The sequence below is a fragment of the Centruroides sculpturatus genome, unplaced genomic scaffold (assembly GCF_000671375.1).
Source record: "Centruroides sculpturatus isolate CEXI.00-Female unplaced genomic scaffold, Cexi_2.0 scaffold172, whole genome shotgun sequence".
Classification (NCBI taxonomy): domain Eukaryota; kingdom Metazoa; phylum Arthropoda; class Arachnida; order Scorpiones; family Buthidae; genus Centruroides; species Centruroides sculpturatus.
Genome location: NW_019385305.1, coordinates 685,296 through 704,057, shown reverse-complemented (window position 1 = coordinate 704,057; position 18,762 = coordinate 685,296). Strand labels below are relative to the sequence as shown.

The window sequence follows — 18,762 nt, the reverse complement described above, 5'->3', positions numbered from 1 at the left end:
GCGGCATTATTTCGAATTTTAAGGTTGCTTACTTCAAGAGACTGGTATCACACTACATATTAGAAATAAAACAAATGGAAAAAGTGCGGAAGAAGTTAAATGGACTATCCTGAATTGTATAAAAAATTTTGCTGTGGCTTGGGATTCAGTACCACCCCAAGTGACAGTGAAATTCTTTATAAAAAAAACGGCATTGTTGAAGCGGAAGAAAAAAGTACTGCCGAAAAGGAAATGAGTGTTGAAGAATCTGAAGAAACGTTCTAGAATGTGAAGAACTCTGCTCTAGCAAAAACACCTTCCAAGTATGTCAGCGTCGATGAGTTTGTTGTGACAAGTGATGGTACTGCTGTGAAAAAACGGTTAGCGGGACCTGCAATGAACTTGGGGAAGAATATTCCAATGAAAGAAAAGAGGAAGAAGAAAAGTGGCTCTCCCCTCACGCGCTCAAGCCATGGCAACAGTTGCAACGCTCAGCACCAGTTTTGTGATAAAAACATGGATTATAATCTCGCTAAGTCATTTGATTTCATTTGTAATTACATAAATAGTAGCTATAATTGTGAGAAGAAACAAACTATGACCATTGATAATTTCTTTACAAAACTGTAGGCCTAACAGAATAATACTGTAATGCAGTTTTGATTGTTGATTTAAACTGTAAATCAGATTAATTTATTCTCAGATATTAAACAGGAAAACCAATCAGGAAAAATGCTTTTACAGTAGAACCTCGATTATCCGCCCTAATTGGGGACTGGAGTTGGTCGGATAATTGAAAAGTCGGATAACCGAAAAGTATGAAAAAATCCATTATTAGTGTATTATTATTATTGTGTATTAGTCTATTATTATATCCCATGTAATTAGTATATTAGTATATCGCTATTAACCTATTTTGCGTTGAATTTTCATCGATGTTAAGCCCAACAAAAATTTTTTAAAATAATAATCGTCGCTATTGTAGCGCCACATCACTAGCGGACATTTGAAATTTGCCGACTAGGACGGTCGGTTAACCGAGGGGTCGGTTGATCGGGGGGCGAATAATCGAGGTTCTACTGTAATTTTTATTATTTTGAATCCTGTAATATAAGTATATTTTAATTCCTTATTTCAGATCTACAATGAAAAAGGAATGGCGTTTTAAACACGATACCTCTTTAATGCGAACTCAGCTTTTCTTGTCCTCCTTCCAATTCGTATTAGCGAGAAATTCCTGTCTTATTCTGCAAGTACTGCTTGAGAATTCTGATTTGATCTTTTCTGATATTTTTTTCAAGTGATTGGGAAAGTCAAATTCCTGCTCTCAAACGTTTTGCGAAAACTAATAAGCAAAAAATTCCAATGTCTAGTGAGCAGTTTAAATAATATAAACATTTTTAGCCCCAGAAACTTGCGTAACTTATATTAACAACATTTCTAATGAAGAAGGCCACTTGTTATATATTAATAGTCTTGTTTTAGATATTTTTGCAGGCTAATCTATATCCATGGTTTTAAATCTTATTAATTAATTAAGAATATAAAATTTCTATTTTTTTTTATATTTTAAGAAATTCAAATTACTTTCTATCACTTAAATACTTTCAATCCACTTTAGATAAGTACAATAAGAGAGTTTCAGAATTAATTATATATTATTTTCTTTTTAATCATAAAGTTTTGTATAAATAACAATGAAAATTTAAGCATTTTAGATTTGTGATAGTGTCATATTGCTTCTTAACTCATCAATCATTTAAGATGTGTAAAAGTAAAACATCAAAATATATATTTGTGTTCGTATTTTATGAAATTTCGTCATTAAAGTCTACTTTTGTTACAAATAATATTTCATATTTTTAGTTATTTGTTGTATTTTCTATTCTTGCATTTTATTTTGTCCTTAATACTCTTAAAACTGGCAAATAATTTTATAATTACCTAACATATATGCATTTAGTAACGTGATTTTTTATTTTACTTAAATAAATAGGCCTATATATCTGTAACATATTTATATGCAAAAAATGTTTATAATTCAATAACGTATGGATTTAACAAAGACCAAATTTAAGAGAAATAAACGGGAAAATAGAATAGAATAAATATAAGAAAAAATACTATAATTTCTATAAATTTACCTTGTTTATTTCCCAAAGTTTATAAATAAATCTTTAATAAATAGTATTTAAATCACAAATAATTTATTCATTTTAAAAATACAGCTTAGTTATCGGCGAGATTAAATGATGATAATAAATCTTCCTAAAGAATTCAAAGCATGATCAATAGGTTTGTAGTCAGGGGAATCAGCTGCCAACATCACTTCATAGGACTGATGTTGTTCCCTCCGAGCAATTGTTTGACTAGTAAGAGTTCTTTTATAAACTAACAATGTGACATGATATAGATGTTTTCTATAAGACATTTTCCAGAATACTGCAATATATGTGAAAACAATCACGAAATTGGCCTTAGAAAAATCACGTTCGGAACCTTGTTAGAAAAACTCTTAGGTAAAAAGTTTATATTTATCGAAAAACACGATAACAATCAAAACAGAGTTTAATCAAGAAATTCAGAAAATTGAATTTAGTAATTGTTTTTTGAAATAATATATTTTTTTAATATTTGAGAGCTTAAATGATTTTATATTATATATTATAATGTTAAAATAATATACGTTCTTCACGAAGATATAAAATAATAATATGAAATTAATCAACATGAAATTCTTCTTTAAACAAACTAATTTAGTTTAATTAACTAATTTAATTATCATGTTTATTATGATAGAATTTAAGAATTCACTAAACTATAATTAATAAAGTAATTTTTCTGAATTCTTAAATTCTATTATAATAAACGAGATAATTAAGAATTTTAAGAAATTCAGTAAACGACTCAAAAATCGATTAATTAAATCTCTTGTAATATATTTTGTATAAATACTTTATGATATATTCCCAAAAGAATACTAATTATACATATTAATTTCAAATTTGATTGAAAAGTTCGATAAAGAAAAACTTTAATTCTTTCTGTACTAAATCCTCGTTAACCAAGTAAATAACAGTGCATATTTTAAGATATTCCATAGAAAATTTATGAGTAATTTAATTTTTATTTTAAATTAATAATAATAAACATAAATTTTTATTAAAAAAACAGAGAAAGTTTATCATACTTTATGAATTTTCTTCGTAAGTATAATTTAAATAAGAAATTTATATTATTAACTTTGAAATTGTAAATCATAAGTTTAAAAATAACATGGATCAATTTTCAAATTTTTAACTAAAAATTTTCATAAGTAATGAAAAAGTTGATTTGGTAATAAATGACTCTTGTCTTATTAATGTTTAATTTTATTCATTTTGAAGTTTTATAATTTACATAATATTTCATCATTGTACTGATTTTTCTTTATATTAGAATCTTGCTCGTTAGGAAGAATCAAGCTGGATATTGTATAAACTTATATTTGAGAATGTTTAATATTTAAAAATATATTTGTAAATAATGCAAGAATTTGTACTGAAAAGTCAATAAAACAGCCTAAGTAATGAAATAACATGGTTTCATTTTATACAAATATTTAAAGAATCTTATCGAAACAATTCACGTTATCATGTTGTTTAGAAGACATTTCTTCGATTTTATAATTAAGATTCTATCACTATAATAAATTTTTAATTTGAGATAATGTTTTAATTGTCAAACATTATGTTTAATTAACAAATCTTAAATTAATCTAGAACAGTAGTGTAACTAGATATTAACTAATATTAGGGGAGTCCAAATAGAAGATGTAAACACATCTCTACAATTACTTTTGTATCGTGTAGATGAAAAGTTACTCTTACTTGTTAGATATTGTATAGATATGTGTACAGTTTGGAAAAGGATTTGGCTGTAACAAATGCGCGTTTGTTACGGTCAAATCCTTTTCCCAATTTTTTTTCTCTAATTACTTCATTTTTTTCATTTATATACAGTATTTACAAATATAAGAGGGGCCCGGGTTCTTGAATCCCTCTTTGGTTATACTACTGTTCTAGAAGCTTTTTTCAACGCATTTATTACAAATATGAGCGTATATATATATATATATATCNTATATATATATATATATATATACATGAAGTTTTTATATTATTTGTAAAAATTCGTAAAAGTGTTTATATTAGATAAAAATGAACAATGTGATTTAATCCGATATTTCAAGCAACATTTAAATATATTAATATAAGAGTGTTAAAATTAAACTGAATTTAAAAGTATCATTTCAATACAAAAATGTATCAATTAACTGTTTTTAAAATGATAATATATTGACTAAAAACAAATATTTGACGAAATATTTACTTTTAGTCAATTTTTGCTATTAATTTGTGGTTTAAAAACTTCAAGTTAATACGAGTGTTCAGATTCATACAAGTGTAAAGTGTCGTTTTGACACTAAGAATCAAAAATATTGTATATATATATATATATAAAACAGTGTCAACTCTGTTTTTTAGATATTCAATGCATTTGTAAAGAGGTAAGAATGCCACATGTTTATTTCTTTTACACAATATGTTGGGTAAAAAACAGCAAAAAGCCGACAGAAGAGGAGAAAGAGCCCGAAACGCGTATCGGCACTTAAAAATCAAAACAAAGATGAATTTAAAGTAAAGCCTAGTGTCTATCGAAAAGCGCTTTATCGTGCAATAGAAATAAATTCACGTTAATACTTATTCACGAAAGTTAAAGCTATTATTTTATTATGATTTTGAAGAATTTCTCATTTTTAAAGAATTCCTCAAATTAAATTTCTATATAGTCTCTGTAATTATGATTAATCATATTCAAATACAGTAAGACCCCGCTTAACACGTGGGATACGTTCCTACGAGATCATTTTAGCACAGAGTAAATAGGGAAAGGGGAAGACGCGACCAAAAATAAACAGATTTTACTTGAATTTTAAGTTATTTTTATATTAATTTGCATAATAATATATCTTAAATAACATATAAACACATTCACACAGAAATATAAAGTTAGTTTCTTGTGATGATGGTCCTGGCTCTTCTGAAATTCTTGATTTTTTTTTGCAATGAAGTTGTCTAGTGTTATTTGTCTCTGTTTTTTTCTTTCGTTAAGTAAACGTCGGTAGCAGGAGATCGCATCCGAAACTCCTCGTCTTGCTTTTGCATTTTCAAAATCTGGATCATTCGCTAGCTTGATGAACGATTTGTTATCGTTACCAAACTTTTACTAAGGAAATCTGTAGAAAAATTTTTTGGTTCTTCGTTTTCAGAATTACTATTTTCCAGTTGTACATGAATTTCTTGTTCCGCCAGTTCTTGAAGGTCGTCGTTGGTAAGTCTCTCACTAGAAACCTACAGTAACTCCTCGATATCCTGCTCGTCTACATCTCCTAGTCCTGTTGTATCGATTAGATTGACAATTTGGTCAACCATAAGCTGTTCTCGTTGATAATCCTTGGATTTCTCCGGCCATACCTTCTTCCACATTCCATATGCATTTATCAGTTAATTCTTGCCAAGCGAAGTTAATATTGCCTATGGTATCCATGATGTTATATTTTTTCCAAAATTGCACCAAAGAAACATAGATTTAAGGAAAGTATATCGCTACAACGAATTGCCACCTTTTGCTGATTGGTTCGTGTTCGGGAATAATCGTATTACGTACGAATCAATCAAATACAGTACCGCGATAATTTGAATCAGCGTAAATTTTGAGCTATTTTTTTCAGGTTTCGAGCAGACTGCATTATATCGAATCAGCACTAATCGAGGTCTTATTGTATTTTTCAAAAATGTTCATGGAGTAGTAAATTGAAGATCTTTCATCTAATTTTACTATTCATGCAATAAAAATTATGATGTAAGAAGTTCAAGAATATGTAGTCAATGAGAATTTAATATTATTTATATATATGTATAATAATATTTTATAATAAAAATATATTAATTCTTATATTATTTTGTCGCATTGTAAACTCATAAAATATATATAAATACATATTCTAAATCATAAAAAAATAACAAATTCAACATAAATCACATCAAATAAAGTTTCGAGTGGTTTAATAGACTTGGAAACATAAAGTAAGTCATAAAAGAAACGAGTTTTATAATGTTAAAGTAATCCAAAATGTCAATGGATTCTTCGCAGAAATCTATCGGGAATCCACGAAAACAATAAACTTTATGTGAGGATAATTAAACAAATTAACAAAGACATATAATTCAAATTAGACATCACTAGACTCGCAGATTCTTTTCATCTTGCTAAATTCAAAAGATGTCAGAGAAGACAACAGTTCTTATTATTCTTTCGAAATAAAATAATAATAAAGACTTAAAGTTATTTAATTATAAATTCAAAAGGTTATTGAAGGTGCAGCTATAAAACAAAAGGGTTTGTAGAATTTCTTATCTTTTTTCTCTACGTTTATTTTTAAGAAAGAAATTCTCTTTAACTAATCTAAAAATATCGACACAGATAATTGTAAGCCTTATGTCTAATAATATCTCAGCATTATTGTTAAAAATGTCATTGAATAAATAAGTGAACAATTGAAATAATCAATGGAATTTTATAAATATCAAGCACAATTTCAAAAATTATTAATTTCGAAAAAATTAAATATTTAGATATTTGGGTGTTATTAAAAAATTGTTTAAAGTAAGAACTTCTAAAATAGGAAAGAAACAATAATTAATGTGTATCAGATATAAAAATTCCGTCCAGGAGAGTAAACAAATTTATTTTTATTATTATTCGAGCCTCAGGGTATATTTTTTATACTTTTAAAAAAACTTAAATAATCAATGTGACAAAAAAAATTTATATGTAAGCATTTTAAAAATAAAACTTAAGGTTTTTTTTTATTTAAGAAATTTAATTTATTTAATTTAATTAATTATTATCATATGTAACATGGTGTACATTAATAAGTAATATCGTGATTAGAATTATAACTTTTAATAAATTTTGATTAAGTAAAAGGAAAAAAATGTATTTTTAAAATTAATTACAATATTTTGAATTTCCATTTTACTTGATTTTCATATTTTTTATATAAATTAATTCGCTTATCAATTTTCGCCTAATTTTAAATTATTTAATCGAAAATATTTCAATATAATTCGAATGAATAGCTGAAATTATATAGAATATTTTAATAAATTCGATTATAAAGAAGAGAAGAAAATAAAGAAAATGCTATTTCAGGCAAGTTCACTGGACTGCTTTGTCAATTCAAAACTTTTTCCCTGAAAGGCGTTAGACAGATAACCGGCACTACTGTATTGATAAAGAAAAAGTACTACTACTACAAGATACTATTAATTTGAGGTGGAAAGCATATATTTTAAATTAAATAAATTAAAAATATGATTAAAAATTGTAGCCTGACATTGTGACAATGTCACAATAAATAATTGCTCGTTACTACATTATGTTTATTCGATTGAATTAAATTTATGTACTTACACGAATTAAAAGGATTTGAATTAGTTTTTATTAATTGGAAAATCTTAATCATATATATAATATACATTATAATATACATTATACCTTTACTGACTTTTAACATTATCCTACATATATTTAAAATATTTTAAATTAAATTAATTAAAATATGATTAAAAATTGCAGCTCAGCATTGTGACGATGTCATTGTTGTGTAAAAAGTTCTCATAATTCTGTAAAAATATTTCCAGTTTTTAAATTGAATTAGAAAAAAAAAAAAAAAAAAAGTTTGCACCTTTCGTTTGACAAAGCATAACTGAGAATAAAAAATTGTAATAATTTTATATTTTGTGTTTAATATATTTTAAAATGTATAGAAATTACCTCTTCTATTTAATTTTTAATTATAAATTGCCTAATCATTTCTAAATACTGTTTCACTGATATTAATTTATAAAAAAAAATTTATTTATTACTTTTCTATCATATTCGAATGTAATTCTTCACATTTATGAATAAACAATTACTATTAAATTCATCAAGATACTAAAATCAATAAGAAAATTAAATCGAAAGTAATTTACAATAGTTATGAAACTTGTTTTAACATTCATCAAGCTTTAAGTTACTTTATTTCGAATCTGTGTAAAGGAAATAAAAGAAAATATAACATTAACAATGGCTAATGACATCATAAACCATAGCAATCAATACTGCTCAAGTTCTGAATATTCACAATCGCTAAAAATGTACTTTAAATGTATTCAATCAAATACCAAAATTTAGAGAGCTTCATTTATTTAAACATTTCAATTTTACTTTTTCTTCCTTTCGTAATGCGTTTTAAATAACTCATCAATTTTTCCAATTTTTCTTTACTGAATTTAACGAGCAAGTAAGGTTTTTCCTCAAGCCACTTATAGATTGCTAATAATCATTCATTAAATAATTTTATGAAAAATTAGCTATATCATGATCCTTTATTGATTTATTCCTATTATTTCAGATTTCTCATTTATTATTAATAAACTCTCTTACTTTTAATATGAATTTTAAGTTTTCAAAATGATTATTTAATTAAATTACAAATCTAAATATGACATCTAATTGAAATTTTAAAAGTAAATAATATATTTTAATTTCAAAATTGAGATTATTATGTATACTATTAGCATATAAATTGCTTCAATTTTTTTTCATTTTAAATAGGTCTATTTTATAATATTAAATTATTTTGTTTTATGAGTAAAAATTGGCAAATAAATTTTTTCCTGTTTAATTTTAATAAAATAATAATAAATATTTTAGATTATATACAGCCTAATCTCGATATAGCAGCTATCCTCATAGAGCATTAATTAATGGATGCGGATCTCAAACGGATATTCCCTTGTTTTATATAATTGTTATTGTTTGGAGTCTTTCGATTTAACATCAGTTTTGCAGGCGAACAAATCTATATCGAGGTTTGACTGCACAGTAAAACCTATCTAAAACGGAACCTGAATAAAATGGAAGACTACTTAAATGGAAAAAATTGGGTACTGTTTACACATGTTTCACTGTATAACATTTAAGAATTGTCGATGTAAACGATTTTAAAAATTAAAGAAAATAATGAATGAGGCTAAGTATTAAAAATACAGTATTATATTCGTATTATATAAAAAACGTAAAAAACTCATTTAAAATTTATTATTGGCGAATTATATTAATAGTCTATTAAATTATGAGATTAAATTAAATAATAAAGGTTAATAATTTTCATTACACTAATTGAAAAGGGTTCTGGTGTAATGCTATAAATATAATCAATCAACGGAATCATTATCAAACGTTAATACAATATTCGTCCATTATAGATTAAATTACATTTCTTAATTCTTACATTTAGTGTGTAATCGCTATCGATAGAGATTACACACTAGGTGAAAGAACATTATTAAATAATATTTATAAGGGAATAATTTATAACGGATGAAGAATATTAACTAATATAAACGATACACTTACAAAATTTAAATCGACTCTAACATATTTCCAAATATTTTAGATGCTAAAACTGAATATAAATCATAGAGTCGAAAGCTCTGTACAGCTTTAAGTGAATATGATAATCAGACGAATATTCAAAGCTAATTATTCATGTTTTCGAGAATAATGTTTACTAAAATTCCCATAAGAAATAAAGGATGTTATCTTGTGAGTGGTCTTAGCATATGCAATTCATCTACCCTGCAAAAAACATAGAATTTTTGATATATATTCAACACTTCAAGAACCAGATAATTCTTGAAAGCTTTCCAACATTTCTTCAGAATATATTTATTTTATTTCTGCAAATAAATGTTAATTGTTTATTTAACGATTAATTTTATTTAATTTTTAAAAGAAATATAATAATTTCATGAAGTAATTCATTAATTTTAACAACATAAAATTTTTGTGAAGATTCTAGTTTATTAATTCTAAATTTCTTTTTCAGTACGCGCTTTAATTTTATTTCTGATAAATAGGATGATTCTAGATATATGCGAAAATTTTCATGGACTGATTCTTCGACCAATTTCAACCATAAAAGTTCATATGTAGTGTAATAACTGCTGAAAATGACCACCGTTAACTGTACAATATAAGATTCTATCTTCCGCCGCATTGATTGGTACGCACGTTCATAAATATCAGGGGTGTGTCCAATTATTTTACAGAATGCGACAACGCGATTCCGTACTTCGTCAAAATTTTCAATGTGACCACACATTAAACATCATTTAACTTTAAAACTATGCCGTTTGAACATATGTTCATATGCCCTTTTACGCATGAAATTATTGAAAGAATCAGCCCCTGAAATTTTTCGCATTTATTTAAAATCACTTTGTATAATATTTTTAAAAGCAAATTAAAATTTTTCAATTTATTTATTTTGTATTAAATTTTGTTATCTTAAAATGTGTAACGATGTGATTTCTGTTTTCAGAACTGTCTCCAGTTTAGAGTAATGGCTTCAAACAATAAACTTATTAAGATCATTTGAATGAATGATTGAGTAGAATTCAATCTTGTAATTGCATGCCTAATCAGAAAACTTCATAATGAAGCAATTTCTTCTATTTCTCATATTTCAAATTATTTAAAATAATTTTATGCAAAAATTTCTTATATATTTTGCAAAAAAAAGTAGAACTATAAATTATATTAAAATTATAACTGATATTTATTAGTAAAAGGTCACCACTGAACACTAAATACTACAGAATAAACCACTAAACATCGGTAGCTTGGTCTCTAGTTTGCGGCTAACCAACGGGCTGACCAAGTGGTATATTCCCATTTTCTTTCATATCTAAATAGGACCAGCTTTCCATAGAAAGTTTTCCCGGAAGGTCTTCCATATGGACACGTGATCCCTTGGCAGATCGTCCATGAGTTACGTTTCCTCATTCCATTAATTCAATCCATTAGTATAAGTCTAAAAGAAACTGATTAATGTGTAGATATTGATTAAAATATTACAAAATTTTATATGACAAAAATAATATTTTAATTTGATAATTTAACAATTCATTTTGTAAAAGTCGAATTTAATTAAGTTTAATAAATATAAAAGTACTATGAAGCTGAAATCACATTAAAGTTTATCTTATTGCTTCAATATAAACAAACTAAAATTAATATAAATTAATTATTAACATAAAAACACGTAGACAATATTAAAATGTTATTATTTTTGCTTTTCGAAATATTTTTTTATATAAACTCCTTTGGTTAGACGGCACCATCTTTAATAATGGTCTTTTCTCTTTCTTAGATTGTCTTCACCATTTCTCAGGACTATATATTTTCCTGTAATTTCCTTAATCTATTGTCTCGATTCAGCTGCAAGTTGTCACGCCCATACACCTCTTTTCTTTTTCTTCTTTCTTTTTCTCACAATTTTCTCCTTTTATATTTAGTATTTCTTTTGTTATATAACTTTCCTGTATAATTTTAATGATTAAAATATTTCTATGAAGTTTATTTTTTTAAACAATTCCCAAACGTCTTAAGAAAATCTCCATCAGTATTATTTTCTCTTAATGAATTTAAAGAAATAAGGATTAAAACTTTTTAAGTCAATTTTATTTATTTTTTTTCAAAATTTTTCTTTTAATTTGGCAGAAATTAAATTTTATTACACTTCAAAAAGTTATTCTATTATTCACTTTACTAATTACTACAGTATTTATTAATAATTACTATAATTTTTTGATAAAATTTTAATGATAATAAAGATAAATTGTTATCGATAAAGAAAGATTCTCTTTAATTCTCCTACTAATTTACAATATCTTTATCGTTTTTATATTAAATAATATATGAACAAATGTACTTAATATTAATGGAAAATTTCTAATGGATAGGTTTCAAAAAGAATATTAATTGGACTAATTTATCAAAAAATTAAGCAAGGAATAAATGCTACATGTATAGAATTTTATTAAATGAATATTTCAAAGGGGTTTTCCTTGTAAATACTTTTACATTACTACTCCACTATAACTTTTACTATAATTGATTGAAAAGTAGCCATGACAGATTGATTATATGTTTGAAGTTTTCTTATGTTAAAATCTGAATATGAAATTAAAGAACAGTGTTACAAAAATCTTCTATTCTGACAAAAGTTCTTGAAAAAAATAAATTAAAAAGATATCGAATCTGACGTTAATTGATTAACATCAAATATTGTCGAGTTATTCGTATTTTAAAAAGGAAAGAAAAAACAGAAATTCGACAGCTTCCAGAAATTTTTTAAGTGTAATTAAATTATACAATGATCAAAGTGAGAATATTAACAAAGAAATGAATAAAGTATATCAGTAATAGTTTTTCTGTATAAAACCTTATATATTAGAATTATTTAATTAAACAAATAATTCTGTGCGAGTTCTTTTTTTCTGATAAATTACAGCTCAAAAATTTGTTATTGTTAAATAAAATTGTAAATTATTCAAATGATTATCAAATTTTCTATTCAATTTAACAGGTTCCATTAACATAATAATTCTTATAAAAATATATTTTTATAGCACAAACACATAAAATTCTAGTAGCATCTTGGAGAAAGTTTATAAGCTAGCAGTAATAAATAGGTAATGTTTTACGGGACGAAAGATAGTTTCTCAGAACATTATCCTTTTTATTTACTTATTTTTATTTCTACAGTAGACTGCTGAAGGTTATCTTCTCAAGACAGAAAAGTGACAGATTGGAATAGAAAACCTTTCCTGGCAACCTTCTGATGTTCTTGCCCAAGAACCAAACTTTAGATAGCCACATCAATCAAAAAAAATGTTGCTCCACCTCGGACTGCTTGCAACAGACACAAAGGAATTAATTCCTTCACATGAAGAAGTTTTTTAGCCTTCACTTTTAGGACTTTCACACTAAATATAATTTTCGAATTAATAAAGTATATATACGTTTCGAATATTTCATTTTATTTGTTGTAATTTTAATTTATAAAAGTATTATTTTCACATTTTATTTGTGGTTTCCATAATTTATTTTTTGCGTAAATCACAAAAATATATATTTCGTTTATTAATAATTATTTAATCTTTATGAAATTAGTATATTTTAATAATTAAACATTAATCTGTTGATAGAGATTATGTTAATACAAATTCTGTGTTTATGTTTTAAATACAGTAAAACCTGTACAAAACGGAAACCTGCCTAAACGGAGAGAATTCTTCGCATCACAATGATTTTCAGTGTTAAAAAACTTGTTAAACAGTGTTAAAAAAGAAATAAATATTTGGTACTGTCCGGTTTATACAGATTTTACCATATATTTCAACAAAATTATATACAAATAAGTAACGCTATTTGTTTCTATTTTGAAAAATTTTAATGATAATAATTATTATTTTTGTGTTGAATTTTATAATTTTCATGTACAAACGTGCACATTATAATATTATGGTTACTTATTTAAATGTTTGTTTTTTATTCTTTCTTAACAAACATTAATTGCTAGGAATTAACCTATTTAATGCAGTTCTTGGAAAAGAAAAAGACTTGTCTGTTTTATTAATTTATTAACAATTCTAATTATTAATTTTAATTCTTCCTTAACTCCATTTTAAAATATTTTAAACTGAATCATTAAATTATTAAATTCATCTACAATATTTGTAGATTATTTTCTTTTATTTGTTATCGCATCTTATCATTTATGCATATGTTACTGATATTTTAATTCTTTTATTCTATTTTATTTTATTTATCAATGTTTTGAAAGAAATACTTGATACAGAAATTTCCTTTTACATTATTAACTTATAAAATTGTTTATTGGATAAAACACGACTTCAGAATATTTCTTTTATGTCATTTACATTTCGAATTACTTATTAGAAAAATAACTTTAAAACAAGTCTTTCTGAAAAGAGTAACTGACAAATACAATAAATTTTTAAATTAATGGCACTCATGATCACGTGATCATGTCACTTTTTGTAATATTGTACTGCCAGAATGATTTATATATATATTTATATATAGATTAGAAGCTTAGAATATCTTTTTAAAATAAACTTCAAAAATTGTCTCATACTAGTCATTTATAACAATAAAAATAAATTATTTTAAGAATATTATTTAAAATTATATTAATTATTAAAATCCATTATACTGTAATTTTAAAAATAATTAAATTTAAGTTTTTGCAATCGCAGATACTCTCAGTCGCCTCTTTCAGAATTTAAAAAAATAAATAATTTAATTGTAACTTCATAATTAATTTGAAATAAATGAGCATTTTTTTAATGAATTCTTCCTGGCCAAGAATGTTAAGAAAGTCTACTTGCAAGAGCTTCAATAGATATGTAATGTAGATTAAATTCTTCTGCGATATTGTGATAAAGTAATTTAACATAATACTTTATGTTAAATTACTTTAATATTAATTACTATACTATAAAAGACTTGCCACTATTGAAACAAAAATATAAATCTCCTTTTCCATTCAATTTTTGTTTTCCTCTGTTTTTGAAATCCTTTTTTCTGATAGAATAACTTTTTTTCCTTATAAGACTTCGTTTTATTAAAAAATTAAATTTGCTCCTTTATAATTTACACTTTTCTTTGTATAGAGCAGATTATATTTCTTCAAATAAGCAAACCTTATTCACAGTTATTGTAACTTTTCAGAATTAAACAAATCTTGGGATCTTAAACAGACAAATGTCTAAATATTTTTTCTTTTTTAGTTTAACAGTTCTTTTCCAAATAACAAAAATTAATACTTAACACAAGAATTAACAAATTTCACAAATAAATACTATAAAATCTTATTCACAAGTTTACATGTAAATAAGTCAATTTGATATAAATGTCTGTAAACAAAATTTCAATTAACTAACAACATAATATTACTTAACGATTATAAATTAAAAAATTTAATTTATAATCGTTAAGTTATAATTCACTTCATTTAAATTCTATTGTGAAAATCTTACAATTTTAATGCAGGTGATTAACATATTAATTACTTTTCCAGTTAAAAGAGACAATAGTTAGTCAATTAGTCTAGCTTGTTAAATTAGTTATTTTTACATAATAAATTAATATAAAATTAAACTTTATTAAAATATTTAAAAATTATTGAATAATTTAGATATACAGTATTTATTAATTATATTTTTAGATAATTATTTTATAATATTGTCCTTTCTCCTCTATTTAATTTATTTATGTTATTTAATAATAAATAAATATTTTATTTGTTTTGCCATATAAAAATATGGTTTGTGTTAACTTTTTGCTTTTAAAAATTCTTTAAACATAAAATTATATTTCAAATATTTATCGTTTCCTTATAGGTAAACAAACTTTAATTCTGTAATTATTAATTTATAATAATAATTCTGTAATTATAAGTAAAATAATTTATTTTTATTATTTCAAGTTATAGAATTCCCCCAAAAAAACTTATTTTTTATTTTTTAAGCTATAAGAAACTAGAAAATTGTCATTTTATTGAAACAGAAGCAAGTTTAAAAAAATTAATTAAATTTATTGAAAACTGTCAATAATTATGACAAATTATTTGTAAAATAGAATTTCTAAAAATATACAAATATTAATATTTAAATATTTTTATCAAATTTCATATTAATATTTAAAGAAACAATAAAATATTTATTTATTCATTAATTAAACCTAGTTATAAAACTTGTTTATATTAATTAATAAAACAGATTTGACATGTAACGAAGCAAAAGTTACATTTATATTCGTAACAATATAATAGAAAATATGACGTTTTATTAAAATTTGATAGAAAATTATAAATAGCAAAATAAAACTTATATATATAATAAGAATTTTTCCAGCATACAATGTTAATATCAACAAGCATTATCTGTCTCCAGGTCCTTTCCCATTAAATTATTTTATAATGAAAAAGGATCTGATAATGGTGTAGACTGGAGCAAAGTGTTTATCAATATTAAATTATATGCTAGAAAGATGGCGCTGATTTTCTATATATTAAATATAATAAGTGATAAAGAATTAGAAATGCATTATCTCTAAGTATTTTCGTGTTTAACAACTACAAGAATATAATACACTACCCGTTAACCTAATTTAATCAATCGATTAATCAATCAAATACGGTAACATATTTAAGAATTAAATAATTGTTTATTATAGATGTGAATAATTTAAGTATTTATAATTTTAATTTTATGGAAATATCTGTAACGATGTATATTTATATTATACTAAGTTATATTTTGATTTATTATTTTTACATTAAGCATTCGTAGAAAGGAAATGGAATGCTTTATTTTCAGTAATTACTTTATTCATATTTCCGTTTTAACTGAATTTTGTTTAATGGAAATAAGATTTCGAATGCATTTAGCATTAATAATCGGGAAATTCTACTGTTTAAATTTTTGGAATATTAATAATTAATATTATGAAGTTATGAAATTAGCATTCTTTGAATTCACTCTTATTTTAATCTGATTTAATCAATATTACAGAAAATTTACTGAGATAACGTTAATTTTACATTAATTAATAAAATTATTGGCTACTTTAAATACAAATAAATTGATGTTAAATATTTAAAAATTCAAAATTATTTTATAATACATTGAACAAAGATAAATTGAATTTTTAAATATATTTATACACAAATAAAGCTATAAAATCTGTAGAAATGTAATCGATGTAACAAATTATAGTTTGTGAGTTTTATTTGTACTTACATTGACTTTACACTTCATTGGAAATGACATTCACATAGGTGATACTCTTACTCGATCGATAGAACTAAGATAGCATTGCGACGCTCTTCCATTGAACAATTAACTGAGATAAATTTTGCTGTAATTTCATCCTTAGAACGAAAACAGGATAATAACAAATATAAACAAAAGTTATTATAAATTAGAAAATATTCCATTTTCTTAATTGAAATTTAATCTTAATTCAATACCGATACGCAGAAAAATTTACAAAGTTATATTTTCAATTTTCAAAAGGATTTCGATGACCTAAATTCTTATAAGTTTTTTTTAATAAAATCTTTCGATTTTTATTTATTTTTTAATAATTATAAGAATTTTATTAATGATTAAATTATGGACCAACTAAATTCAAATATATCATCAAAAATTAGACGTTCATTGATCGCAGTTTCGGATTAAAAAAGCGTCAAACATGATTTTGCTATAGGGAAAAAAGAAGGAAACATCTTTCAAGACACATGGAATTATTAAATGAAGGCTTCAGAAAAAAGAAAGACATTCCTGCATCAAAGAAATCTTATTCAGTTAGGACATAAAAATGAAATAAATCTATCAAAATTTGATTTTTCACTATCTTTTGGCACTGTAATTAAGGATAAAAATGAATAACGATTCATTTTCTTGTTATCCTTTAATCAATATTCACGCAATTTTCTAGTTTAATAAGAAACGACTACAGTTTTAATTTTTAAATTAGAATAAATCACCTTGAAACTTTTAATTTCGTTAAACAAACAAGATTTTTATTATGTTACAGTTAATATAAGTATAGTTCAAACAGATATCTTACATACATTAATCCGTGATTACATAATATAAGAAATCCAAATAGACAGACATTAATCATAAATTTATCTTTTATATAATAATATCTAGCTAACGATTAGTTTTTCTTTTAAATATTAAGATCCTGTCATCTGTATAAACAATTACAGATCGTTATAATGTTGTTCATAATTTCTATTTTTACAAGAGTTGTCGATAGAAAATAACTATTTATTTAAAATGGCTTAATGTATATATCCGTTCAATGAGTTAAATACATTAAATAAATAATAAAAGAGTTCAGAATGAAGGGAAGAAACATTTTGTTCCTTTTGAATGTTCTAGTTTTTTTTAGAAAGAAGATTGTTTTTTTAAAAAATTCAAACAAAAAAGATATTTTGATGAAGTCATCAAAAGGAACAGTCGATGACTGTTGTAAGTAATTTGTCTAACATCTACCTCTTAACACCGAAAACTATTTTAAAAATTTCATCATCGATTTTTCCATTAATCCGATGAACACAATCTATATCGAAAGAAAACCTTTCTGTACAAAAATAAATTCTTTTGTTATTTTAAATAATACAATGCTTCGATTCTTGTTGTCGAATATTTTATTTGCAAAACTGTTTAATGCATTAAATTACACGAGACAATATTTTGACAGTCAGATATTAAGTAAATTAAGTAAATTAATCAACAGTCTTTAGAAATTATTCCATAAAATAAATGCACCATTATTCTCTTGAAAATAAAATTTATTTTAACAATTTCAAAAACATCCATAAAGTTTATTAATTGTATATTCTTTTGAAAAATAAATATATAATAAATTACAAAAATTATATATTTACATATTATACAAACAATTAAATATTTTTGTTTTTAATTAAATTTATATATATAATAAATTTGAAAATAAAAAATTAAGAGTGCTTTTTTAATGATTTGTTTACGTATTATTTCGTGTAAACATTTAATCCAAATATTTACAAATTTATTTGTTTTCGATATTGTGTTTACTTTAAATATAAATTCTGATTATTTATCATAATTTATTTTACGATTAAATCCATTAAACATTAAAAAATATCATAATTAAATTAAATTCGTCTTCAATCGATTAATTTGTCATTAAAACATAAAGTAATTGCTGTATTTATCATATCATTAACTTAAATAAATGTCTTTATATATTATTAAAATT

General features: G+C 23.9%; 1 long non-coding RNA gene across 1 annotated transcript; it reads left to right on the top strand.

The window, feature by feature from the left end:
* The first annotated feature begins 7,309 nt into the window (after window positions 1–7,309).
* Window positions 7,310–12,890, top strand: LOC111637415. Its single transcript, XR_002758690.1, has 3 exons — window positions 7,310–7,359; window positions 12,549–12,611; window positions 12,685–12,890. It is a non-coding gene; the product is annotated as an uncharacterized LOC111637415 (long non-coding RNA).
* The last annotated feature ends 5,872 nt before the right edge of the window (window positions 12,891–18,762 follow it).